The sequence below is a fragment of the Mesoplodon densirostris genome, chromosome 7 (assembly GCF_025265405.1).
Source record: "Mesoplodon densirostris isolate mMesDen1 chromosome 7, mMesDen1 primary haplotype, whole genome shotgun sequence".
Lineage (NCBI taxonomy): Eukaryota > Metazoa > Chordata > Mammalia > Artiodactyla > Ziphiidae > Mesoplodon > Mesoplodon densirostris.
The window spans coordinates 79,210,518-79,237,941 of NC_082667.1; the positions used below are offsets into that span (position 1 = coordinate 79,210,518).

The window sequence follows — 27,424 nt, forward strand, 5'->3', positions numbered from 1 at the left end:
GTGTTTGTTTTGTTATTCATGTTTTTTGGGGGGGTGTTTTTTGTTTTGTTTTGTTTTTTGGGGTGGCATCATGGGGCTTCCAGGATCGACCAGGGATCGAACCGGGCAGTGAAAGCACCGAGTCCTAAACACTGGACCGCCAGGGAATTCCAAGACCCTTTTAAATAGGGTGATATTTGAGTAAAAATCTGAAGGAGCTGAAGGAGATCCCTGGGGGAAGTGCCTGGTAGGGAGAAGAAACAGTAACTGCAAAGGCCCTGAGGCAGAAATGTGCCTGGAGAGTTGAGCCTGACCCTCTCTGTTCCTCTGAAGTTACCACTCAGGGCCCCGGCCTCTGTGGTCACTCCTCATACATTCCTAATGTCTTTCTGGTCGAAGGGAACTAACCCAGGCAGAACCTTCCAGGCTGACTGAGGGCCTGGAAGAGATTTCTAGGGACAAGTGCTGGGAGGGCTCTGCGATTCAACTGCAGGGTTGAAAAAGTCCTGAGGTTTTGCCAAGCTTTTAACAAATGCACAAGGAATTTGAAAGAATGCAACAAATTCATTCCTGGACCATGCTCCAGAGTTGCCTAATCAGAAACTCTGAGGTCTGTGCCAGGGAATGTGCATTTCTAAGAGCCTCTAAGCATGTGGGAGCATCTTTACCATATATTCCATCCCGTATCGATTTCCATGATTTTTCTCTCTTATATCGTCTTCTAATTGACTAGAGTGGAGTCTGCCATCTTTCATCTTTCTCAGATGAATATTTTGAGTTTGTCTTGGGGCACCTTGTCCGTCATTTCCTGCCAGGGAAATGAGGCATTCTGTAGGTAGTCAGCAGGGCTGTTCTGCTCCCAGACAGAAGGGGCTGATCTGAAAAAGGTGACATGGGGTGAGGGGAGATAGTTGGCATTTGCATGTCTTCTCCACACGCTCCATCCCCCCAGCCCCTTGCCCATGGGGAGTGCGGGGGGGTTTCTTAAGGATCTGATCCAGGTCAACACTGGGGCCACCGTCTGACCTTGTAGGGACTCAGGTGATGTTTGTAGAAGTAAGGAACACATGAATGAATAAACGCGAGTTTTGACAGGGAAGGACAGGAACAGTAAGGCTGTGGGCTTGTAAATACCCTTTTCCTAGCACGTGGGAGAATCTTCCATTCTTTCAGAAGTGTTCCTTCCACCCCACCCATCTCCCATCTCCACCCCCACCCCCAGAAGTGATGGTCCCCCCCAGCTTACTCTGTTTTCTCCTCCACAACAGAGAGAACTAGAGTTTCGGGTGGGACGGGGGGTACTAACCTCCAAGCTTCTCGTGGCTCAGCTCCATTACCCTCCCATGCCTGACCACCCCCTCCTCAACGCACCGAACCTAGAGCTAAGGTCAGTAGGAAGGATTCTTGAGTCTGCTCCTTCCCCGCTGTAAGACTTGGAGCTACTTCTGTGAACACTGAGCCTGTTTCCCCATCCTGGAAACGGGCCTGGGGACCTCTAGGGGGCAGGTCGGGGAGGGCTCGCAGCGCTGCAGCGGGCTGTAATTGGCCGGGTGCTCCCAGCGCACCTCCCCCTCATCCTCGGGCGCCGCGCACGCCATGCCCCTCCCCAGCTCGGCCGTCAGAATGGCGTTGCCGTGGCGACGTTTGTAAAAAGGCCGGGCGGGCGCGCGCGCGGGCTGCGGGCCTTCGCCTGGAGACTCCGCGGGAGGGCGGCAGAGCGGAGGTCAGGGCTCTAGGCGGAGGACGAGGCGTGGGCTTCTTCCTCAGGCCAGGTGAGAGCGGCGCGCGAGGAGGCGGCGGGCGGAAACCTGGGCCGGAGGAGGCCAGCCCTGCGAGGTCAAGGGCGTTGGGGTAGGCAGGGGACCCGGCACCAGCCGAGTCCGAACTCTCTGATCCAGGCTCGGGTCGCCAGGAGCACCCCAGAAAAGGTGCCCCAACACCAGCCATTCCTTCCTAAGTGCAGCCCCTACCTCGCCCCCCAAGGGAGGCGGCACGGGAGCTTTAAGCCTCTCCTGGGCACTAGCTCTTGGATGTCCTGTGGGTATAGCTGGGATTAAGAGAGGAACCCCTGTTTCCCATGATTTATGGACAACACCCACCCAATGGTCAGAGACACACACACACACACACCCGCCCCTTACCTGAACTCCCTTTTTTTTTTTTTTTTGTGGTATGCGGGCCTCTCACTGTTGTGGCCTCTCCCGTTGCGGAGCACAGGCTCCGGATGCGCAGGCCCAGCGGCCATGGCTCACGGGCCCAGCCGCTCCGCGGCATATGGGATCCTCCCAGACCGGGGCACGAACCCGTATCCCCTGCATCGGCAGGCGAACTCTCAACCACTGCGCCACCAGGGAGGCCCTGAACTCCCTTTCTTTAAGGAACTTTGAGGCCACTGTAAACCTCAAAAGAAAGTTTGCTCCTATAGCCCAATTCTGAGCCATCCAAAGTGGTCGGGGGAACGCAGATGACTGAAGCCCTTTTGCTCTTTCCTGTGGCTGGTGCTCCATGGCGCTGAGTAAGAACGAATTCACAGAGCTCCACACATTCAAATTACTTTGACAGTGTTTTCACGCAAGGAAGTGATGCACAGGGCAAAATGAAGGTGGAGAAATATTGTCCAATCCAAAAGCTAAAGAGATAGAATTTAGGTTTTCCAAGGAGTCATCTAAGCTAGATACTGACAGGAAAAATGAAAGGTAGTTACTATCAAAGCTTCCTAGCCAGCTGGCTGTACTGACTTGCTTAGAGGTGCCCTTTGTATTTTCATTCACTCAGCAAGTGTTTCCCAAGCACCTACTATGTGTCAGGTTCTGCCCCCCCGCCGCCCCCTGTCCTGGAGAAGGGGTAATGCACAGAACTGGCAGGAACTGCAAAGGGTCTGACATTTGACCCTGTTTGAAAGTTAGTAAGTTAGCCTGCCCAGCTTATAGTTCCTGGCAGAAGACAAGAGACTCCTGGGCCAGAAACAAAGAACTTGATTACTCACAGCACAGCTGACATAAAAGGCAGCAGAGCTGCATATGCACATTGGTTCCTGTTGCCCTGAAAGTCCCTCGGGCTGGTGCAGAGCAGCCAGTGTGGATGCTGTGCGCACAGTGGGTCTGTGTCCCAGGTAAGGAGCTCCAAACTCAGGAAACTGCAATCTTTGAAAGGGGCTGCTAGCAAACCTGCCCAACTTTTGCCCCAGAAGGAGCCGTTATCTTTATTAGAAACATTACCTCTATCCTCCCAGGCTGCTTGCCATACAAGCATCCTCGGAAAGTGAGTGCAGGACAAAATCTTTCAATGCCTTTGCTCTGAAGATGGGTACAAACACAAAATACCCATGAAGAATCGCTTCTGAGCAAAATGAACACAGTCCTGGTTTTCCAGGAACATATATCTTAGTGAAAGAGAAACCAACAGCAAGCATAACTAAAGAAAGGAACAAGAACATGTCAGAGAATGATAAGTACAAGGAAGGAAACACAGCAGGGGAAAACTAGCAGGGGAATAACATGACTGAGGGTGCCTTTAGCCAGAGTGGTCAGTCAGGTGGTTGCCCCGAGGGGGGACGTCTGAGCAGAGAGAAGACCCCAGCCTTGGGGACGTCTGGGGTGAGAGCTAAAAAACAAATATGCACATGATCCAAGTTTAAGTTTTAGATTAGTGGCGTTTCCTGTGGTTTTCCTGCAGAAGAGACATTTCTTGGAAGTTTCCATTTTAGCTTAATTAGACTTGAATGTGTTGCGTGCTAACATGGTCCTCTGCAATTGAAGATTAATAACTGAAGGCAGCAGAGCATGGTTCTTTGGGAAGAGGAAATGTCTTTTCCCCTGTACACATGACAGCGAACTTAATAAAACTTATTTCTCATTATCTGAAAGCATCAATATTTGTGGGACATCCACAGGCCTCAAAGTTTACAAATATAAACTATCCTGCTTATTTTTATTTCTCTTACCCCCAGGTAGGGTCTCGTCTTCCTTTCAGAGGATAGAATGCTGGTTTCAAGGACTTTCTTTTACTACATGTCCCAAGTGTCAGCAGACAGTGCAATTCCCCCACCCCTACTCTGCCCCACCAGCAACAATGGAGGTTTGTCCACTGGTTACATGCAAAGGCCCAGAGTTGTCACACACTTACTATTGTGTGACCTTAACTTCTCTGAGTCTCAGTTTCCTCATTTGTAAAGTGGGACAATACGGACACCTGCCTCGCAGGGTGGTTCTGAGGATGAAAAGAGGCCACGTGTGTAAAAGGATAGCCCAGTGCCTGGCACTTAGTAGGGATTCAGTGATGGAATGATGATGGAGATGTTGATGGAAAGCAGAGCCAGACCGCAGACCCTCTACGTTCAGACCTAGATGATTTTTGTTTTTATCCACAGTCTAACAACTTCACACTTCAGTGACCTTTCAGTTGAAAAGAGACTTTGGGGACTTTCCTGGTGGCTCAGCGGTTAAGAATCTGCCTGCCAATGCAGGGGACACGGGTTCGAGCCCTGGTCCAGGAAGATCCCACATGCCTCGGAGCAACTAAGCCAGTGCACCACAACTACTGAGCCTGCACTCTAGAGCCAGCGAGCCACAACTAGGGCCCGTGTGCCGCAACTACTGAGCCCACGTGCTCCAACTACTGAAGCCTGCACACCTAGAGCCCATGCTCCACAACAGGAGAAGCCACCACAATGAGAAGCCTGCACACTGTGAGGAAGAGTAGCCTCCTCTCGCCGCAACTAGAGAAAGCCCACATGCAGCAACGAAGACCCAACACAGCCAAAAAAAAAAAAAAAAAAAGGAAAAAAAAGAAAAGAGACTATCTTTGACATGGCACTGAGATGGATCAGAATTCAAATATCATGTGAATTATCATGAAAATCTTGGAACCAGCTGAAGTCACTGAAATTTTTATGTTTTAAAACACATGTATATATGGGCTTCCCTGGTGGCACAGTGGTTGAGAGTCCGCCTGCCGATGCAGGGGACACAGGTTCGTGCCCCGGTCTGGGAGGATCCCACATGCCACGGAGCGGCTGGGCCCGTAAGCCATGGCCTCTGAGCCTGTGCATCCGGAGCCTGTGCTCCGCAACGGGAGAGGCCACAACAGTGAGAGGCCCACGTACCGCTAAAAAAAAACAAAATAATAATAAATAAATAAAAATAAAAAAATTTAAAAACATGTATAGGGCTTCCCTGGTGGCGCAGTGGTTGAGAATCTGCCTTCTAATACAGGGGACATGGGTTCGAGCCCTGGTCTGGGAAGATCCCATGTGCCGCGGAGCAACTAGGCCCATGAGCCACAACTACTGAGCCTGCACATCTGGAGCCTGTGCTCCACAACATGAGAGGCCGCGATAGCGAGAGGCCCGTGCACCGTGATGATGAGTGGCCCCTGCTTGCCGCAACTAGAGAAAGCCCTCGCACAGAAACGAAGACCCAACACAGCCAAAAATAAATAAATAAAATTTAAAAACATTTATAGGGTTTACTTTGAAATGCATTAAAATATAAAATGTATAGATGGGTAGATATGTGATAAAGCAAATAGAACAAAATGTTGATTGTAAAATCTGAGTGGTGGTTCTATAGAAGTTCACGATCCACTTCTTTCAACTTTTCTGTGTGTTTGACATTTTCATAATAAAATGCCAGCAAAAGATACGTACAGAGTCTTGACCATACAGCTAAGCTATAATCTTGATATTTTGTCTTTGGAAATCATTTTTTTTTCAACCTAAATATATGAAGGAATGCGGTGACTTAAAAAGAAAGTATCTTCTAATGCCCATTTCCTTGATGACTGACTCTTCCACACTTTAAGAAGCTCTGTAGAAGTTGGAGTTTCTTGAGTCAAAGTTCAGAAGCCCAAGATTAATAACAGTCACAATCACAGTAGGACAAATGGGTGTTTAGTGTAGCAATCACCATTCTAGATGCTTCACATTTAATCCTCACAAAACTCTTTGGGATACAGAGTATCATTAGCCCCATTTTACAGATGAGGAAACAGAGGCATAGAGAGAGAATAAGTAACTCACTCAGAGTCACAGAGCTAGTAAGTGGTGGGTTAGTAACACTGAGTATTTGATTCTGTCAGATAACTAACCCCAAACTAAGCTTAATGGGAGGTGGAGAGCGGTTATCAGTGGAATTCAGATTTGTTTGGGTTTTTTATTTTTGCTATTGCTTGTTTGTGCTCTGAGTTACATAAAGGATGTCCTCTTGTGATCAGAAGCAAGCTCATCTATGCCGGCTATCACTGTTAAAAGGACAGTCTTAAAAATGTGTGGAATTATCATTGTGATCATTGTTAAATCCAGCTATCCACTCCTACCTCTGCTGACTTCTCCTGTGGACATTATGGTGTATTCCATTCATTCTAAATATGACATTGAATAATTAGAGGACTGTATTTTTCTAACAAAATTGTTTTCTGAAAACCTTTTATAGGGAAAGCAGAGAATATGAAAGCCTATCTAAAGAGTGCAGAAGGCTATTTTGTCCTGAATAAAAGCACTACGATTGGAAGGCATGAAAATTCAGACCTTGTTTTAGAGGTAAGACCTCTTCCTAGCCAGTCCCCGACCCTCCCTACCCCTCACACCACCAAAAGTCCTTACTGTTCTGTGGACTCCAGTCTCTTGTAAAGCACAGCCTCTGGCTAACAGTCCCAGCCTTCCTCGGTGTGCCACCAATAACCAATCCCGGCATGTGCTGGGTCTCCCTGGCACATGTGGTAAGAATGAGCACAGTGCAAAGTGCGATGGGCCCTGTGTCCTTTGCTGACTGTGTGTGCAGTGTCCCACCCTGATGGCGTGGTTTGGAAGGTGGGCTTAGAGCTGATGCTTGACCTTCACCTGCTCCGCGTCTGGCAGCCACGGCCACCTGAAGTGCCCAGCTTGAGCAATGGCCTCTCGCCCTTTCCAGAGCTTCTGGAGACTATGGGCCCCTCCGAGCCCTCCCCCGCCCCCATACCTCCAAGTAGTAAATCAGGGTAAGCCCTGGGCGTGGCCTCAGCGCTCTCTCACTTCATTTCATTCCATTCTCTGAATTAGCTGTGGCTTGGTCCACAGTCCCAGCTCATTGACAGCCAAGGAAGTTGGAAGAAATTGTAAGTAAGGAATTATAAAAACAGTGGCTTTGAGCCTTTTAACATTTTGAAAGGGATTAAAATATTGAAGCAGAAAGAGAAATGCAATGGAATCCCTTTACGACTGTGAAAGGCAGACCACTCTCAGACTTCACTCAACAGATTTTTTTAAACTTTATTTTGAAATAATTATAGATGCACAAATAGTAGAGGGAATGGCACGAAGCATGTGTGGAGTCCTGTGCCATTTTACCACGTGTGGATTTGGGTGTGGCCCTCAGGATATAGGAGTATTCCATTATCAGAGATGTCCCTTGTGATGCTCCTTTTATAGTCACAATTCCTCCTCCCACCATCGTCCCCACACTCCGAAAACCACTAATCTGTTCTCCGTCTCTATAATTTTCATCATGTATGTATGACCTTTGTGATTGATTTTTTTTTTTAGTCAGTGTAGTGCCCTTGACATCCATTTAGGTTATTAGCTTGTTCTTTTATTGCTGAGTAATAGTCCACGGTATGGACGTATCACCTATGTTTAACCATTCACTTTTTGAAGGACATTTTGTTTCCATTTGGGGCTATTACAAATAAATGTACTATAAACATTTGTGTACAGGTTTTTGTGTGAACATAAGTTTTTATTTCTCTGTGATAAATGATCAGGAGTATGATTGCATGGATTAACATATGTGTTTATATATATTCGGTTTGTAAAAAAACTGCCAGTCTTATCCAGCGTTGCTGTACCATTTTTCATTTCCACCAGCAATGTATGAGACACATCCTCACCAGCAATTAGCATAAACACTGTTTTTCATTTTAGCTGTTTTAGTAAGTGTGTAGTGGTAGCTCATCATAGTCTTAACTTGCATTTTCCAAATCGATAGTGATGTTAAATGTCTTTTCATGTATGTGTTTGCCTTCTGCATATCCTCTTCAGTGAAATATCTCTTCATATCTTTTAAGTGTCTCTAATCGAATTGTTTAGTTTTTTACCATTGAGTTTTGAGATTTCTTTATGTATTTTAGATATGAGTCCCTTGTCAGATAGATGGTTTGCAAATATTTTCTCCCATCCGTAGCTTGTCTTCTCATTCTCTTAGCAGAGTATTTCACAGAGCAAAAGCTTTAACTCTTGATGAAGTCCAGTTAGTTATTTTTTCTTTTATAGATCATGCTTTTAGTGTCATGTCTAAGAACATGCCACAACGTCCCTGACCCTGAGGATTTTCTCTTATGTTTTCTTCTAAGTGTTTTATAGTTTTATTTTTAAATCTATGAACCATTTTGGGTTCACTGTCATTTATGATGTGAGATTTAGGTCAAAGTTCATTTTTCTTGCATGTGGATATTTAGTTGTTCCAGAACCATTTGTTGAAAAGACTATCCTTTCTCCATTGAATTGCTTTTGCACGTTTGTCAAAAATAATCTGGCCATACTTTCTATGGGGGCTACTTCTTAGTTCCCTATTATGTTACATGGATCTATTTGTCATAATGGATCTACCATTATGACATAGCCTTGATTACTGTCGCTATGTAAGTCTTAAATCAGGTAGTGTGATTCCTCCCACTTTTCTTTAAAGAAATTTTTTAACCTATTCTAGTTCCTTTGCCTTTCCATTTACATTTTAGTGTAAGCCTGTCTGTATACACAAAATATCATGCTGTAATTTTGATTGGAATTGTGTTTTATCCTATATATCAATGTGAGAATAATTGATATACTCCTACATTGTCTTCCAATTCATGAACATGGTATATTTCTCCATTTATTCAGTGTCTCGCATGAGTGTTTTGTAGTTTTCAGCATACGAGTCCTGAACATGTTTTGTTAGATTTACACTTAACTATGTCTCTCTTTTTTTTTTTGAGCGATTGTAAATGGTATTATATTTTTAATTTTGGTGTCCACATGTTCATTGACAGTATATAGAAATACAGTTGATTTTTGTATGCTTCTTGGTATCTTGCAACCTTAACTGCACTTTCTTATATAAGGGCTTTTGTAGATTTCTTGGGATTTTATACATAAACAATCATGTCATCTGCAAATAAGAACAATTTTATTTCTTCTTTCAGAAAAGGAGATCTGAATGCTTTTAATCTTCTTTTCCTTGCTTTATTTCCCTGGTTAAGACTTCCAGGACTCTGCTGAACAAGAGCAGTGTATAAATCCTTATATTCGCTTGTTCCTGACCTTAGGGGAAAGCAGTTACTCTTTCACCATTAAGTAGGAGGTTAGCTGTAGGGTTTTTATACATGTTCTTACCAAGTGAGAAATTTCCCCCTTTATTCCTAGTTTTCTGAGAATGTTTATTGTAAACGCAACAGATTTAAAGATAACTCCATGAACCTCCCCGTGAGATTCTCCTCCATGATATGGTCTCCCTTCAAGGACACAGAACATCTGTGCAGTGTGCAAAGTGGGAGGAAAAAGAAGAAGAAGAAGAACTGTAGTTTCTTCTTTATCCTAACAAGGCATAGATTTGGGGTAGTTTTATTTCCTGTCTGGCTAAAGTAGAGACAGAGATCTCTGTTTTGAACCTGACTATGATATTAGAAAACTGTAGTAATTTTTAAAAGCCCAGGCTTTGGAGATAGACAGAGCTGGGTTTGAATCTCATTAGGCTACTTTGTGGCTGAGTGACTTCAACCAAATTACTTAATCACTCTGAGCTCCTTTTCCCTGTCTGTAAACCTCTTACCTCACAGGGTTATTCTGAGGATTAAGTGAGAAATGCATATAAAGAGCCTGGCATGTGGTGCTCAGTGAATGTCACAATGATCATTATTATGGTCTCCTAAAACAGAGACTGAGAAGAATCCTCAGAGGTGCACAGGGTTGAGATGAGGATCCACTGACATTAATAAGCCATTTGGAAAAGGGAACTAATGAGGACAGTTATTAACTAGACAGAAATTGAGTTGCATTCATTGTATATAAATAATTGACTGCTTACTGCTCCTCGGACTTAGCTTAAGAAATACGTCACTAGGCTTCCCTGGTGGCGAAGTGGTTGAGAGTCCGCCTGCCGATACAAGGGACACGGGTTCGTGCCCCGGTCCGGGAATATCCCACATGCCGCGGAGCGGCTGGGCCCGTGAGCCATGGCCGCTGAGCCAGCGTGTCCGGAGGGTGAGCTCCGCAACGGGAGAGGCCACAACAGTGAGAGGCCCGTGTACCGCAAAAAAAAAAAAAAAAAAAAAAAAAAAAATTTCAGGGATTTATATTACTAAAAATCATCCTTGCAATTACCCAGAGGTTACATCTAGCAAATAAAAAAGATTGTTTGTTTTATTTGCCTGGATCAATCCTAAAGAATAGGCAGTCATGCTTCTAAAGATTTCTACTCATCAGCAAGGTTGACATGTTGTTTTGACTATTGGTATCGTAGTATTTCAACATCATTTACTCTTTCCGATAATGGAAGGTAGTTACATGCTTCTTGTTTTTAAAAATTGGGAGAAAGGAAAATATAAGGAAGAAAATAAAAGTCACTTGTAATCATTTGGCTCAGGGAAAAATCAATATTGATATTTGCAGGGTTTTACCCTCCAGACTTTTTTCTATATCCTGTAAGGAGTTTGGTTCCCTAAGGCAGTAGGAAGCCTGTTTATAGCCAGGCTAGTGAGAACTGTTTATAGTCAACAGTGATAACTGTTGCTATCACTCATTCATTGCACAGTATTTACCCAGAGCCTCAGCACCGAGCCAAGTCTAGGGGTACAGTGATGTCAGAACCGGACATGGTCACTGCCATCAGGAAGATGCCAGGAGAGAGAGAAATAAGTCAAATGATCCCACAAAGGTGTGACTAATTCCATTCCAACATTGGGGCTGTAAAGGAAAGGAATATGGAAGACAAGGAGGACTTAACTAGATAAAAGGAGAAGGGAATGGCATGTGCAAGGGCCCTGGGGTGGAAGAGCATATTGTGAACCCAAGGGACTGAGAGAAAACCAGGGCGTCCAGAAGTCAGAGTGGGAAGGAGGAGGGCTAAGGGACAAGTCGGCCTCCTTCATGTCACCATATGGGTTTTGATCTTTATCTGAAAGCAGTGGGAAGAAGGCTTGAAGGATTGTAAACAAGGGGGAGACCTGCCAGTAAACATCCCGGCTGCTGTGTGCAGATGAGCCATCAGGAGCTCTATTCACAATCTCCCCTCTCCCATTTTACATGGCTCAAAAGCCTCAGCCTTGCTCATTTCACAGTTAAACCTTGCAAGTTATAATTTATATGATTTGATGTACCTTGTAAACTGTATTTTTTAGAGTTGGATATGGCTGTTATTTAAACTCTGCTGAGAAAGGGACTCAGTTCTTCCAGAATGAAGAAACACCAAAGCCAGTGGTTGTTGGATTTTCCACATGTTTAAGAGTGGTTGTTCAACATGAACTCCTAGGCATTCTGACCCAGTGGGTTTGGGGTAAGGCCCAGGAATCTTCACATTTATATACTCCCCAGGTTCAGGTGTGGGGAATGGAGTCCCTGGAGTTGATTCCAGGACCACACTTTGAGAACCCCACCATCAGTGCTCCCTCCCTCTCCCTTCTTGATCAGCAGAGCTCCTGCTTGCGTGTGTGTGTGTGTGTGTGTGTGTGTGTGTGTGTGTGTGTGTGTATTCTTTCAATAAACTTTGTTTTGAGGAAAAGAGAAGCGAAGGGTAAACAATGAAGGGCTGACTGAACCTACCCCTCCCCAGGGACTCCCCCAGTCCCACCCTGGGGAAGTCCCAGGATCCCTAGAAGACTGAGCTCTAGGACAGCCCAAGTCAGTGCAGGGCTGCAGCTAGGAAGGTGGAGATGGAAGAGAAAAAGAAAGAACAGACATGACAGGGGGATGAAATGCTGGTGTCCACACCTCACCCTCGGTGGTCAGTGTCCTGCCAGCCATCTCCTTTCTCATGGGTTTAGCCATCTCTCCAGCCTGTGTCAGCCCTTCTCGCGTGGGATCTGAGGGTCGTGAAGCCAGACTGATCTCATACACATACCCCAGATCCCATCCAGCCGGATGACTCTCGTCCCTTTTCCTGGCCCCTGTCAGTTCTGGGCTGCCTCTCAGGAAAGAACCAGAGCCTACACCATAATCTTGTTTATTATTATTAAACAAGGCTGCTTGGATTCTCCTATTATTTGCATAATTTCACGGACATGCAGGTATGTCTGCTCTGTCAAAGGACACACACAGCTCTAGCTCTGATGGGCATGGCCAAATTTCCCACCAGAGGTTTCCGGATGTGGTGTCCTGCCAGCAGAGGACGCCTGTCTCCCACTCCCTCCCCAGCCTAGGGTGCTGACCCCCCATTGGATCTTCACTGATCTACGGGGTGAAGTATGGTACCTGTGTCATTTTAATTCACATTTCTCTTATTCTAAGCGAACACCTGCATTTTGAGACAGAAGGTGACAGGTGGACTCTCTGTGGGGAAATCCACGGAATGAAACAGGCCTGGGAGGGTGCACTTGCTGGCTCCCCATCTGCATCGCGCTTGTCCTCCTGCCTGGGTCGTGCTCCCATCCTCCCCCCTCCCCCCCACCTCACCCCTGGCTTCTCCCCAAGTGCTCCTTGCTCTGGTGGTTCACCTGATAGGTCTCACCAGTCCTCAAGGAATGTTTTGTCCCCTGTTTGGGAACTGGCGGCTGATTTCATTGGTCAGTACCCAGCACAGCAATTGATGGGACTAGTTTCTTACCAGCAGATGGAGGGCTTCCAAGAGGAAAATGTTCAGAGGAAAGGGCTAGATCGTGATCTCATTTTTCTCATTTTTTTTATTGTGGTAAGATATGCATAACATAAAATTTACCATCTTAACCACTTTTATTAAGTGTGCAGTTCAGTGGCATTAAATATATTCACACTGTTGTGCAGCCATCACCCCCATCCATCTCCAGAACTCTTTGAATCTTGCAGAACTGAAACTGCACCCATGAAACAACAACTCCCCTTGTCCCCCCATCCCAGCCCCCAGCAACCACCATTCTGCTTTCTGTCTCTATGACCTTGGCTACTCTGGGTATCTCATATAAGTAGAATCATAACAGTATTTGTCTTTTCATGACTGGCTTCTTTCACTGAGTATAATGTCCTTTCACTGAGTATAATGTCCATGTTCATCCATGCTGTAGCATGTGTCCGAATTTCCTTCCTTTTTTAAGGCTGAATAATATTCCATTGTGTGGATTCACCACATTTTGTTTATTCATTCATCTACTGATGGACACTTGGGTTGTTTCCACCTTTTGGCTGTTGCAAACAATGCTATGAACATGGGTGTATAAATATCTCTTCAAGGCCCTGCTTTCAGTTCTTTGGGATATATACCCAAAAGTAGACTTGCTGGATCATATGATAATTTTATTTTTAATTGTTTGAGGAACTGCCATGCTGTTTTCCATAGTGGCTGCACCAAGTTACATTCTCACAACAGGGCACAAGGGTTCCACTTTCCCTGCGTCCTCACCAACACTTGTGATTTCCCTTTTTTTTTTATAGTAGCCATTCTGATGGATGTGAGATGAAAGAAAGATCATAATCTTTTGAATAGCATACATAATGCAAACAGCTACAGCATACATTTATGGACTACTTACTGCATCTCACATGGCTTTATACATCATCTATGTATGTTCTGTATATATATTTATAGAATTATATCCACAAAACAAATCCTGTGCGGGTGAGAACTACTATTATCATTATTATCCTCATTTGATGACATGGACATGGGACTCAGAAAGTTTAAGGAACTGGCCCAAATCACACAGCTAGACGGGGGAGGTGGGGCTGAGTTTCAGACTGAGCTGACTCAAGCTTCTAAAAACAGAAGCTTCACTTTTTGAGTGTAAATTTAGCTTTGGGAACATCTAATATCTAAATTGGAAATTCTCAGTTAACTGAGATAACAAGATAATTGACTAAGCTAGGGAAATTCCACCCTGTGGAATCGAGAATGGGGGTTGTCAGTGAAATGTGAGATCAATGTTCTCCTGATCCTCATTCATGCAACAGACTGAGGTGGTGCCATCTAGCGGGGGATTTGGGTAAAGAGGAAACGTTGACCTGGTGCTTTCCCAGGAAGAGGAGCATTGGGGCTGTTAAGTGGGGGCCCAGCAAGAAACACCACTTATCTCTCCAATCCAGCCAGAGTAAGTTCTCTGCTTATAAGGACTGGTGGAGTTCAATTAGTCCCACCTGGATAACCCAGGATAGTCTCCCACTTTTTAAAAAATTTTTAAAAAGTTTTTGGCTGGGTTTGGTCTTCGTTGCTGAGCACAGGCTTTCTCTAGTTGCAGCGAGCGAGGGTTACTCTTTGTTGCGGTGCACGGGCTTCTCATTGCAGTGGCTTCTCTTGTTGTGGAGCACGGGCTCTAGGCATGCAGATTCAGTAGTTGTGGCACGTGGGCTCAGTAGTTGTGGCTCGTGGGCTCTGGAGCGCAAGCTCAGTAGTTGTGGCATGCGGGCTTCGTTGCTCCATGGCATGTGGGATCTTCCCGTACCAGGGCTCGAACCCGTGTCCCCTGCATTGGCAGGCGGATTCTTAACCACTGCAACACCAGGGAAGTCCTTAGTCTCCCTCTTTTAAGAGCACTGATTAGTAACCTTGACATCGGCACAGTCCCTTTGGCCACCTCATGGAGCATATTCCCAGGTTCTGGGGATCAGGGCATGGGCATCTTTGGGAGACCATTCTGCCCACCACATTAATACTACCACCTGACTGGACCGTTGCTTTGGGACTGGTCTGAGAGCTTTCTGGAAGAATCAGTAGGATCAATGCCACAGGCCATGGAGAAAGATGGCTGGATGAGCTGGCAGGTGATAATCCCGTTACCAAGAGGGCAGGAAGCAGGACTGGTTGAGTGAGCACCTCAACATCCCGGAAGCAGCCAGGCAGTTTGGGGCCTGGAGATGAACCAGGGGTTGGAAATACACACCTGCGAATCGAGGGGGTGGCCCAGTGGCCCCAGCCCATGGATAGAGTGTGGAGGAAACGGACATCTGAGGGGAGAGGAGCCCGGCGTGGAGACCTGGAAGCAGTCAGAGAGGTGAGGGAGCCAGAGAGCTGCTGCCAGGCTGAGGGTATTCATCACAGAGACAGCTTTCTTTGTGCCAGGTACTGTTCTGGGCACTCTCGAGTGTATTAACTCATTTCATCCTTAGGAGGTTAGTGTTGTTTGCCCCACTTTACAGATGAGGGCGTTGAGGCACAGGTAGGCCGAGTATCCTGCCTGAGGTCACAGAGGGAGGCTGGGGCACTGGGCACCACGCTCGGGCGGTCTGATTTCAGGACCAGCCTCTCCTGAGGCCTTGCCGGTCCACAGGGCTCTCCCGGGGAGACCGGGGAGGAAGGAGCCAGCTGACGGGGAAGCAGAGAAGCTTCTTCTTTCCTTCCACTCCCAGACTCGTCTCACCAGCGCCTGGCCGTTTCCTCATATCCTTATTCTTTTGAAAACCCCATTTTTTTTTTTTTACTATTTCTGCACTACATCCCTTTCCGGAGGCAGTGGGGGGATGGGGCTGGGGGATGGGATAGCCTAGAACCAAAAGGTTAAAAGAAATAGATAAAACACACACACACACACACAAACACACACACACACACACAAGTTCATTTCAAAAATGTTATCCCACTCCTTTGAACATGTCATCAAGCAGTACCTTTTGTCAATCCTACTAAGCCCAGCTTATCAAACTCATTTTTGCTGCTCAGGGAGCAACCAAAGAGAAGCAAAGGACCGTGCCCCAGGCTGCACAGCTGGAAGGTAGCATTGGTGGGACTTGAACTCAAGGCTTTCTAACTCCAGAGCCCATCCTCTTGTTCATAATAGAGAACATTTCCCATTTGCCCTATGTTCTCTTCTAAGTGCTTTAGTATGTATTATATCATTTATACGTCACCAGTAGCTTATAAGACTGTGCTTTTGTTACCTTACAGATGAGGAAGCTGAGGTATCACTTGCCCAAGGTCACCCTGCTAGGAAGTAGGAGAGCTGGGCTCGAGCCCAGTCTAATAACCACCACGTTGCCCTGCTCCCCCAACCCCTGAACCACCAGGCCACGTGCCTCTCTCTGACAACTGTGTCACATGTCACAGGGAGGCCGAGAGCCCGAGGAGGCCCCCGGGGGCAATGACAGTGGGTTGAGGACCCAGCGGGAGAGGAACCTCTTGAAGCCATTTGACAATAAAGGAAAGGAAGGGGGAAGGGGCGGCGTTTCCAGGCCGAGGGGGTGGTGAGCACGTTCACAGGTTAGACGAAAGTTACACTGTCAAGGTGAGGATGCAGAAGAGGAGATGGTTGAGGAGAGGGACCAGACCAGGGTGGGATGAAGGCAGGACCACCCGGAGGCCCTTGGCAGCTAAGAGAAGCCTTGAAGGTCCCATCTAGGAGCTTCTCCATGCCTGGGAAGTCCAGGTCCTGGCAGGGAGCTGAAGGCACATTCACAGGGGTGTGGAGTGATGGAGGGGAGTTTCCTGAAGGGACTCCATAGGGAGTGGGCAGGGCTCAGAGAAACCACAAAGGATAGTGCAGGGCCCAGAGCTAGTATGAGTGAGGACTGTTCCCACCCCCAGAGCTGAGGGGTGAGGGGCAGGGGCATTTCCTGGGACCCGGAGACCCTGAGGGCTGGGTAGAGTCCTCTGAGGGAAGCTGTGTGGCCCCAGAGAATGGAAGCCAGGGGAGTAAGTACCCCAAGCTCTCTCCTCCCTGCTCTGATCTCTAACCCCCCCATTGGCCAAACCCAACCAGAAACCAGAGGCAAGGAGCCCATCAGCCCATGGATGTAGCTGCACAGGTGGCCCTGCTGGGCAGAGGGCGCCGTGTAAAGGGATGGAGGAGGGTTGGGAGAAGCAGACGGAGGATGCAGGCAGGTGCAGGAGGTGAAGACCTAGGAGGCTGTTGTCAAAGTAGAATGAAAAGCCTGAGAGCAGGGACCTGCAGGCTGGGGGGCCCAAAGGGCACTGGGCCAGCCTCAGGACAGAAGTGTGAGGGTGGCAGGAGGGTTTGGGGGCCGGGATGGACTTGAAGGAGCTGGTGAGCTTGAGCAGGGCCCAGGCTGTGTGAGCATAGGGCATTACCCATAGGGAGCAAACAGGGAGCAAAGGCTACGTGACTCAAGGAGAGGACGAGACAGAGGATGAGGAAGGCCGGGAGTGGGAGGTTATGGTCTGAGATGGGGCTTCCCAGTGCCAGGTGATGCAAGGTTGAAACCTAGCTCCAAAGGACGGTTCCAGGTACACGTTGAACCTCAGCGACAATGTCAGCGAACCTCAGGGCAATGTCATAACTAAGTCAGCTTCCCGAGGAGGCTTCCTTAAAGCACAGGGGTCATCAGAGCAGATGGTCATTGTTAATAGAAGTTTCAAAGTCTCAATATTTTATGGACTCACTATATACTTTTTAAAGACATTTTCAATGCAGGAGCCTTAAAAAATGCACTTGTTTTGTATATTAGGTCCTGCCTGTCTCCTCTCTCATTAGTAAATCACTCTCTACTCTGAAAATCACAGGGTACAAATCAAAGGTACAAGTTTTGGAATTAGACTTGGGTTCAAACCCTGACATTGCCCTGTGCTAGCATCCTGATGTTGAGTGAGTCCCTTCATCTTAGCCATTTTTTAAATCGTGGTAAAATACTTATAAAGTTTACCATCTTAACCACTTTTAAGTGTACAGATCAGTAGTTGTAAGTTATTCACATTGTTGTGCAACCAGCCTCAGAATTTTTCATCTTGCAAAACTGAAACTGTACTCATTAAACAACAATTCCCCGTTTCCCCTTCCCCAGCTCCTGGCAACCCCCGTTCTATTTTGTTTCTATGAGCTTGACTACTTTATGTACCTCACATAGTGGAATCATACAAAATTTGCTTTTTTGTGACACTTATTTCACATAATGTCCTCACAGTTCATCCATGTTGTAGCATGTGTCAGAATTTCCTTCCTCCTACACTGAATAATATTCCACTGTATGGATGGACCACATTTTGCTTATCCAATCATCAGTCAGTGGGCACTTGGATGGCTTCCACCTTTTGGCAATTGTGAATAATGCTACTATAAACATGAGTGTACAAATAACTCTTTAAGTTCCTGTTTTCAATTCTTTGGGGTATATACCCGGAAGTGGACTTGCTGGATCATATGATAATTTTATTCTAAATTGTTTGAGAAGCCGCTCTACTGTTTTCCATATCAGCTGCACCATTTTACATTCTCAGCGGTGCATAAGTGTTCCCCTACTCTACATCCTTGCCAACACTTGTTATTTTCTGTTGCTGTTTTTTTGGTTTTGATAGTAGCCATCCTAATGGGTATGAGGTGGTATCTCACTGTGGTTTTGATTTGCATTTCCCTAATGACTAGTAATGTTGAGCATCTTTTTATATGCTTGTTGGACATTTATATATCTTCTTTGGAGAAATGTCTATTCCAGTTCTATGCCCATATTTGGTCAAGTTATTTGGGGGTTCTTTTTTGTTGTTGTTGTTGAGTTATAGTTCTCTATATATTCTTCATATTAACCCTTTTTCAGATTTGTGATTTGCAACTATTTTCTCCCATTCTCTAGATGGCCTTTCACCCTGTTTATTATGTCCTTTGATTCACAGAAGTTTTAATTTTTGATATAGTTGAATTTATCTATTTTTACTTTTGCTGCCTATGCTTTTTGTATCATATCCAAAAATGCATTGCCAAATCCAATGTCATAAAGCTTTCCTCCTGTGCTTTCCTCTAAAAGTTTTATAGCTTTAGACTCTGTTTAAGTCTTTGATCCACTTTGAGTTAATTTTTATACATGGTGTAAGGTAAGAGTTCAACTTAATTCTTTTGCAGTCTTTCCCAGCATCATTTGTTGAAAATACTGTTCTTTCCCCATTGAATAATCTTGGCACCCTTGTCAAAAATCATTGGACCATATATGCAAAGTTTTATTTCTGTGCTCTCTATTCTATTCTATTGGCCTATGTGCCTGACCTTATGTCAGTATCACACTGTTTTGATTACTGTACCTTTGTATGCAGTAAGTTTTGAAATCAGGAAGTGTGAGACCTCCAACTTTGCTTTTCTTTCTCAAGATTATTTTGGCTATTTGGGGTCCACTGAGATTCCATATGAATTTTAGGATGGATTTTTCTATTTCTGCCAAAACTGCTGTTGGGATTTTGAATCTGTAGATCCTGCTGTGTAGTAATGACATCTTCACAATATTAAGTCTTCCAACCCACGAATACAGGGTGTCTTTCCATTTATTTGTGTCTTTAATTTCTTTCAGCAGCACTTTGTAGTTTTCAGTGTACACATCTTTTGCCACCTTGGTTAAGTTTATCCCAAAATATGTTATTCATTTTGATGCTATTGTAAATGAAATTATTTTCTTAACTTCCTTTTCAGATTGTTCATTGTGAGCATATAGAAACACAACTGATGTTTGTGTGTTGATTTTGTGTCCTACGATTTTGCTAGTAAATGTTATTTATTAGTTCTACGAGGGCTGTGGTTTTTCATGGACTCTTTAGGATTTTGTACATGTAAGATCATGTTGCCTGTGAACAGAGATAATTTTACTTCTTCCTTTCGAATTTGGATGCCTTTATTTCTTTGTCTTGCCTAATTGCTCTGGCTAGGACTTCCAGTACTTTGTTGAATAGAAGTGGCAAAAGCAGGTATCCTTATCTTATTCTTGAAATTAGAGGAAAAGCTTTCAGTCTTTCACCTTTGAGTATGATGCTACCTGTGGGCCTTTCATATTTGACCTTTATTATGTTGAGGTAATTTCCCTCTATTCCCTGTTTGTGGAGTGCTTTTATCATGAAAGAGTGTTGCATTTTGTCAAATGCTTTTTGTACATCAATCGAGATGATCATTTTTTTCCTTCTTTCTGTTAATGTGATGTATTACGTGGATTAATTTTCATATGTTGAACCATCAAGTCTGCATTCCAAGAATAAATCCCACTTGGTCATAGTGTATGATCCTTTTAATGTGCTGTTGAATTCGGTTTCCTCCTATTTTGTTGAGGATTGTGGTATCAGTGTTCATAAGAGATATTGGTCTGTAGTTTTCTTGTAGTGTCTTTGTCTGGGTTTGGTATCAAGGTAATGCTGTCCTCTCACTTCAGCTTTTGAGTCTCAGCTTCTTCATCTCTAAGATGGAGATAATAATAGAGTCCCTGTTTAGGGCTGTCATGCAGATTAAATGATAAAAATGCACACAAAATGCTTCAGCAGGGCCCAGTTCACAGGAAGACCTCAAAATATGTTAGAGGATGATAAGGATAATAATAAAAATAATAATAAATAAATAACAGTTCATCTCATAGTTGGACAGCTCAGTAGGCTGGGGCTTATAGAGTCAGTCTGTATTAGCAGCAGGGCATCTGTCCAGTAGCAGCATTTAGCAATTTTCCAAGTAAAGGGAGCAAGTGATATTATAGGGCCAAACTAGGAAGCTGTCTCCTGGCCTAACATGTGGTAGAGGCTCACCCAAATTTGTGGAGTCATTTAAAACTTCCTGCTTGCTTTGATTTCTTAATAATGGCTTGACAGTTTTTGAGGAACTGAAAGCAGTGAAGCCTGGCAAGAGAAAAACAAAATGTAACACACAGAATTTCTCTTATTCATGTGTTATCAAAGGTTCAAAGGACACAAAGATCAATGGCAATGGTGATGAAGATGATGTGGGTGACATTTTCCAAAGAACTAATGTGTTTTCATTTTTTTTAATACTTTATTTTTTTGAACAGTTTTAGGTTTACAGGAATTTTAGCAGAGAATACAGAGTTCCCATATATCCACCCCTCCAATACACACAGTTTCCCCTATTATTAACATCATGCATTAGTGCGGTACATTCGTTACAACTGATGAACGAATATTGATATGCTATTATTAACTAAGTCCATAGTTTACATTAGGGTTCACTCTTTGCATTGTACGTTCTTTCATTTTGACAAATGTATAGTGACAAGTATCCACCATTACAGTATCATAAAAAATATTTTCACTGCCGTAAAATCCCCTGTGCCCCTCCTCTTCATCCTGAGCCCCAGAGCCCCTGTGCCCCTGGCAAGCACTGATCTTTTACTCTCCTTATAGTTTTACTTTTTCCAGAATTTCATACAGTTGGAATCATACGGTATGTAACCTTTTCAGACTAGGTTCTTTCACTAAGCAATATGCATTTAAGATTCCTCCATGTCTTTTTTGTTATTTGATAACTCATTTATTTTTATCACTAGTATTTCATTGTATGGATGTACCACAATTTGTCTATCCATTTACCTTTTAAAGGACATCTTGGTTGCTTCCAGTTTTTGGCAGTTATGAATAAAGATGCTGTAAGCATGTATCCAAAATAAATGAGTCTTCATGGATATAGAGAACAGACTGTGGTTGCCAAGGGGGAGGGGGTTGAGGGAGAGATGGAGTGGGGGGTTGAGGTTAGCAGATGTGAGCTGTTACATCCAGGATGGAGAAACAACAAGGTCCTACTGTATAGCACAGGGAACTATATTCAATATCCTGTGATAAACCATAATGGAAAAGAATATTTTAAAAAGAATGTATATATATGTATAACTGAATCACTTTGCTGTACAGCAGAAATTAATACAACATTGTAAATCGACTACATTTCAATAAAATAAATAAATAAACAATATAAATGAGTCTTAAAAATCAACAATAAGAAACCAAACAACCCAACTTAAAAATGGGCAAAAGAGCTCAACAGACACCTCACCAAAGAAAATCTACAGATGTCAAATAAGCATATGAAAAGATGTTAAACATCATATATCATTAAGGAATTTCAAATAAACATGAAATATCTCTTCATTTATTTAGACTACTTTGATTTCTTTCATCAACATTTTGTAGTTTTCTTCATATACCTCTTCATATAGCTAAGTATTTTGTTAGATTTATTCCTAAGTACTTCATTTTTTTTTTTTGGTGCTAATGTAAATGGTGTTGTGTTTTTAATTTCATATTCCTCTTGTTCATTGTTGGTATATAGGAAAGCAATTGACTTTTGTATATTAATCATGTATTCTGCAACCTGGGTACAATTGCTCATTAGTTCCAGGAGGGCTTTCTGTCGGTTCTTTGGGATTTTCTGCATAGATAATCATGCCATCTGCAAAATGGGCAAAAGATCTGAACAAACACCTCACCAAAGAAGATTTCTTTTTCCTTCCCAATCTATCTTTTATTCTCTTTTCTTGCCTTGTTGCATTAGCTAGGAGATACAGTACAATGTTGAAAATGAGTGGTGAAAGGGGACATCTTCACCTTATTCGTGATCTTAATTGGAAAGTTTCTAGTTTCTCACCATTAAATATGACGTTAGCTTTAGGGTTTTTATAGATGTACTTTATCAGGTTGAGGAAGTTCCCCTCCATCCCTAATTTGCCAAGAGTTGTTGTGGTGGTTTGGTGGTTTGTTAGTTTATCATGGATGGTGTTTAATTTTGTCAAATGCTCTTTTTGCATCTACTGTTATGATAATGCGATTTCTCTTCTCTACGCTGTTGATGTGATGGATTACATTAATTGATTTCCAAATGTTGAACCAGCCTTGCATACCTGGAATAAATCCCACTTGACTGTGGTGTAGAAGTCTTTTTATACATCACTGGATTCAATTTGCTAATATTTTGTTGAGGATTTTGCATCTATGTTCATGGGAGGTATTGGTCTGCAATTTTCCTGTTTTGCAATATCTTTATCTGGTTTTGCTATTAGAATAAGCTTGGCCTCACAGAATGAGCTGGGAAGTGTTCTCTCTTCTTCTATTTTCTGGAAGAGATTATTTAGAACTGATATCATTCTTTCCTTCATGTTTGATAGAATTGACCAGTGAACCCATCCAGGCCTGGTGCTTTCCATTTTGGAAGGTTATTCATTATTGATTCAAATTCTTTACTAGATATGAGTCTATTCAGAGTATTTATTTCTCCTTGTGTGAGTTTCAGTAGATTGTGTCTTTCAAGGAAATGGTCCACTTCATTAAGTTATAAAATCTGTGGGCATAGAATTATTCATAATATTCCTTTATTATCTCTTCAGTGTCCATGAGATCAGTAGTGATGCCATCGCTTTCATTTCTGATTTGAGTAATTTGTATCTTCTCTCTTTTTTTCTTGGTTATCCTGCTAGAGGTTTGTCAATTTCATTGATCTTTACAAAAAAAAAAAAAAAAAAAAAAAAAAAAAAAAAAAAAAAAAAAAAAAAACCGAACAGCTCTTTATTTTGCTGACTTTTCTCTATTGTTTTCCTGCTTTTTATTTCATTCATTGCTTCTTGTCTTGTGCTTGTGGTAGGCTTATATTGCTCTTCTTTCTCTAGTTTCATAAGGTGGAAGCTTAGATCTTTTCAAATGTATGCCTTCAATGCCATAAACTTCCCTCCAAGCACTGCTTTCACTGCATCTTGCAAATTTTCATAGGTTGCATTTTCATTTTCATTTAGCTCAAGATAAATTTTTATTTCCCATGAGACTCCCTCCTTGACCCATCTGTTATTTAGAGGTGTGTTGTTTAATCTCCAAATATTTGGGTATTTTCCAGCTGTCTTTCTGGTATTGGTTTCTAGCCTAATTCCATTGTGTTCTGAAAACGTACTTTGCATAATTTCTATTCTTTTACATTTGTTGAGGTATATTTTGTGGCCTGGAATGTGGTCTGCTTCATGAATGTTCCATGGGAGCTTGAGAAGGATGTGTGTTTTGTTGCTGTGGGATGAAGCTGTGTGGTTGCCAGTTAGATCCAGATGATGGTAGTGCTATTCAGTTCAACTGCATTCTTACTAATTTTCTGCCTGGTGGGTCTGCCCGTCACTGACAGAGGGCTGTTGAGGTCTCCAGCTACCATGATGGATTCATCTGCTTCTCCTTGCAGTCCTATCAGTTTTTGCCTTCCATACTTTGATGCTCTCTTGTTGGGTACATACAATGAAGGACTGTTATGTCTGCTTGGAGAATCGACCCCTTTATCACTATGTATCGCCTCTCTTTATCCCTGATAACTTTCCTTCCTCTGAAGTTGGCTCTGCCTGAAATTAATAGAGCTACTCCTGCTTTCTTCTTGTGTTTCAGTATTTTAAGTGCCAAAGTGTTTGGTAGGAATTTGAAAAGTGGGTAAAGGCACAGTCATTTGAATCAGGCAAACCTGGGAACAAGCCAAGCGAGTCAAAGTGGCTGACTGTGGGCACACTTAATCGTTCTATGCCTCAGTTTCCTCATCTAAAAAATGAGTAACTATCGGACCTACTGTACAGCACAGGGAACTATATTCAATATCTTGCAGTAACCTGTGATAGAAAAGAATCTGAAAAAGAATAGATATTATATATATGTATAACTGAATCACTTTGCTGTACACCTGAAACTAACACAACATTGTAAATCAACTAGACTTCAATAAAAAATTAAATTTTTTTTTAAATGAGGAAGTATCCCTTTGAATTATTGTGAAGATGAAACGGGATAATGCAGTAAAGCACTTAGCAAATTTCCTGGCATTTGTGTAATTACACATAATGTGTCATTAATATATTCTACTAATATATGCAGTTATATTATTATCTATTCATATATTATAAGCTATTATTAATATAAGCTATTGGTTATAATTATATTGTGGGACGTTAGTATAGATTTCTAAGTCCAAGTACTCTCTATGAAAGTTGGATGAGGCACTCTGAGAAGAGTGACTTAGAAAATATTTGCAAAGTCTCAGGTTGGAGTGGATGGCTCATAGGCAGTGTCCTGAGAAGACAGAGGACTTCACACGTGCCCTGCAGCCCATAGTCCAGGGCGCCGGGGCCAGGGGGGGATGTGATATTTCCTCCTTGGTGCCGAGTTTTGCTCATTCTTCTTATTAAAGTGGTTACACAGGAGGTTTCTGACGCCACTGACAAATCACTGTCTGGGGTCTCTCTCTTTTGAGGGAAATGTGGTCACACCAGGGCCCCTATTGAAAAATAGATCATCTTTGGTTAGATAAATTCTGATTAGCTTTTAAGAAGCAACAGTAATAATTAAGCACATGGGAAAAACCTTCATTGTACAGCAAGGCTTTTTTTTTTTTTTTTTTTTTTCTTTTTGCGGTATGCGGGCCTCTCACTGTTGTGGCCTCTCCCGTTGCGGAGCACAGGCTCCGGATGCGCAGGCCCAGCGGCCATGGCTCACGGGCCCAGCCGCTCCGCGGCATATGGGATCCTCCCAGACCGGGGCACGAACCCGTATCCCCTGCATTGGCAGGCGGACTCTTAACCACTGCGCCACCAGGGAGGCCCTACACCAAGGCTTTTAAAAGGTAGTTATAAAACTATGTTTTGTGGTGTGAGCTCAATTGTGTTTAAACTTTTTAAAAAGATTGTAAGCATAGAGAAAAGACTGGAAGGATGTGAACCACCGTGTTCTCGGTGCCTGCCTCTGGGGGACGGGAGTCTAAGTGATTTTAATGTCTTCTTTGTGTTTTTCTCTAGTTCTCATTTTCTGCATTATTACAAAAAACATGTTATTTTAAAAATGAATAGAACAAACAACAATTATTACAAAACCTCCCCTTAACTTTAACACTTGCAGTAAATGGACAGTTGTCACTTGCCAACTGACCTTTCTGGTTTGTGTTGGGCCATTTCTGCTGTCTTGCCACTCGGGACAACCAAAAGGATACTTGCATGGGATCAGAGAACTATCAAGTGGCCACTTCCTGGCCAATTCCCCCCGAGTTCCCTCTTGCCTCTGTGTTGCCTGACGTCCTACCCCAAAACTGGGCATCTATTCTGGGTCTGCTGTCAGGGTCTGGTGACCCTCCACTCACTAGCTGTGTGGCCTTAGGCAAGTCACTTAACGTCTCTGACCCTCAGCATCCTCCTCTTAAAATGAGGATTGCAGTGACTGTCCAGCCAGATGAAGTGGTTAGCACATTGGGGCACCCAGTGTCAGTGGCACTAGTTATTCCTTGTTATTCCTGTTATTCCTGGCTCTGACTGTCCCCCTTCTGCATTTCAGTCTGCAGACGTCGACAACCATCACGCACTCATTGAATATAATGAGGCCGAAAGCAGCTTTGTTCTCCACGACTGCAATTCCTGCAACGGCACGTTCGTCAATGAGTGCCACATTCAGAACGTGGCTGTGAAGCTCCTACCCGGAGACATCCTGAGGTTTGGGTCCAGAGGGCTGACCTACGAACTGGTCATCGAAAACCCAGCCTCGGTGAGTCCAGGCCCCTGCGGGGGTGGGGTGGGGTGGGGTGCAGAGGTGTCGTGTTGTGTCACCTTCCGTGCAGCCTACGGCTCGGGTACGGCCACAGGTGGAGTTCGTCTGGAGCGCGTCACTCTTCCTTTCGCGATTCTGCGAAGTTCAGCCCCATCGCGTGGGTGCCCGGGGAGAGCGAGTCCTCGCGCCCTCTTCTGGGCATTTCGTGGAATTACATGCAAGGGTTGCCTAGCGACCAGCCCGGAGCGAGAGCGTTTTCCTGAAAAGTGAAGCTTGGCGAGGGGAGGTGGAAAGCAAGTGTGTGCTTTTGAAGATGCAGAGATGGATGCTTCCTTTTTAGGCAGATCAGTGCTCTGCAACTTCCTAACTTTGCGACCTCGGCCAGGCTTCTCTGTATGCCTTGGTCTGGGTCTTCTCAGCGGTGCAGGGCGTTGAGAGAGTATCTATGTATAAAAAGTCAAAGTCTCTGGCCAGAGTAGACGCTCAAGGCCTGCCAGCTGTTATCACACCGGATCAGAAATGTTCCAGGGATCAGGACCTAAAGTATGGCCCCAGGTTAAGCGGAACGTAACCCAAAATTCGCCCAGCAAAGCTCAGTGACAAGAAGTATCTGGTTCAGTAGGGAGGCAGGATGGGGGCTGGTTAGCAACACAGTCCTGGGTCAGAACCCCAGCTCTGCCACTGGCCTACTCGGTGCGCTCTTGCACAAGCCATTGGACCCCTCGGAACCTCGGTTTCCTCATCTACAAAATGGGGCCAACGACAGCAATGACCTTGCAGGCTTATCTCGAGGGCTAAATGAGATGGTTATCATTGTAAAACTCCCAGAATAATGCCCATTCGTGGTGAGCACACAATTAATACCTGTCGTGTGTGTCCCAGAGAGACGGCGTGTTAACCTCACTCCCCAGCACCAAGAACGCTGCATGGACTGAGACCTCCGAGGCTTAAAGTCCTTTCTGGGACGAGGCTGGGTATAAATAAATAAAGTTTAGAGAATCTAGACAGAATCCTGGGGTGTGGGTCCACTAGGCAGCCCTAAATACTCACTCAGAGAAGATGAGCACCGTCCCTCAGGCTGCAGGGCCCGTGACACCGCATCCACCACGTTTGGCTTTGAAAACCTGGGACAGTTTTCT

At 44.2% G+C, this 27,424-nt stretch overlaps 1 protein-coding gene and 1 long non-coding RNA gene across 2 annotated transcripts in view; one reads left to right on the forward strand and one right to left on the reverse strand.

Annotated features, from left to right (window-relative positions):
- LOC132494286 (U3 small nucleolar RNA-associated protein 25 homolog) overlaps positions 1-27,424 on the reverse strand; it is a 720,475-nt gene that overhangs the window by 567,736 nt on the left and 125,315 nt on the right. The gene's annotated exons all lie outside the window — the stretch shown is intronic.
- On the forward strand, positions 1,664-26,147 carry LOC132493607 (uncharacterized). The gene is made up of 3 exons (XR_009533007.1): positions 1,664-1,751; positions 6,411-6,517; positions 26,076-26,147. It is a non-coding gene; the product is annotated as an uncharacterized LOC132493607 (long non-coding RNA).